Source organism: Mandrillus leucophaeus, unplaced genomic scaffold, assembly GCF_000951045.1.
Source record: "Mandrillus leucophaeus isolate KB7577 unplaced genomic scaffold, Mleu.le_1.0 Scaffold387, whole genome shotgun sequence".
NCBI lineage: Eukaryota > Metazoa > Chordata > Mammalia > Primates > Cercopithecidae > Mandrillus > Mandrillus leucophaeus.
Genome location: NW_012104109.1, coordinates 1884161 through 1885260, shown reverse-complemented (window position 1 = coordinate 1885260; position 1100 = coordinate 1884161).

The window sequence follows — 1100 nt, the reverse complement described above, 5'->3', positions numbered from 1 at the left end:
TTTATACTATTTTTTACTTAAAACAAAAAATGTGTGGCTGGGCACAGTGGCTCATGCGTGTAATCCCGGCACTTTGGGAGGCTAAGGTGGGTGGATCACAAGGTCAGGAGATCGAGACCAGCCTGGCTAACATGGTGAAACCCCATCTCTACTAAAAATACAAAAAAATTAGCCGGGCGTGGTGGTGGATGCCTGTAGTCCCAGCTACTTGGGAGGCTGAGGCAGGAGAATGGCGTGAACCTGGGAGGTGGAGCTTGCACTGAGCCGAGATCCCGCCACTGCACTGTAGCCTGGGTGACAGAAGGAGACACTATCTCAAAAAAAAAAAAAAAAAAAAAAAAATTGGATGCATTCAGTGTCCGGCACTCTCCATGTGATTCAGCAGTAAATTCTAACTTGTCTAAGTCCAGTGTGGTGGTCTAAGTCGCTTCGCTTGTGACTGATTTATGATGGACATGCAACCTAGTTTTGGCCACTGAGATAGAGGGGAGGTCTTAGTACACAGAATCGTGCTAAGAGATCAGATGCACTTGGAGTAGGATAGCAAGAGGCTCCTAGGAATGTTAAGGTAACAGAGTGTCCAAGAAAACACACTGTGAGAGTTTGTATGCACTTGCAAATGGACCCTCTAAATATCTGAGATTCGTGAGTAACGATAAGAAATTTCTATGTGGGCTGGGCTTCATTATATGTGATACTCTTCTGAAAGTGGACTATGCAGGCTATAGCATTTCAAAAGTACAAAGCATTTAAAAATATACAATAGGCTGGGCGTGGTGGCTCACGCCTGTAATCCCAGTACTTTGGGAGGCCGAGGTGGGCGGATCACAAGCTCAGGAGATTGAAACCATCCTGGCTAACACGGTGAAAACCCATCTCTACTAAAAATACAGAAAATTAGCCAGGCGTGGTGGCAGGCGCCTGTAGTCCCAGCTACTCGGGAGGCTGAGGCAGGAGAATGGCGTGAACCCAGGAGGTGGAGCTTGCAGTGAGCCAAGGTTGTGCCACTGCACTGCAGCCTGGTAGACAGAGCAAGACTCTGTCTCAATAAAAACAAAAAGAAACACACACACACACTCTCTCTCTCTCTACAATGCTTT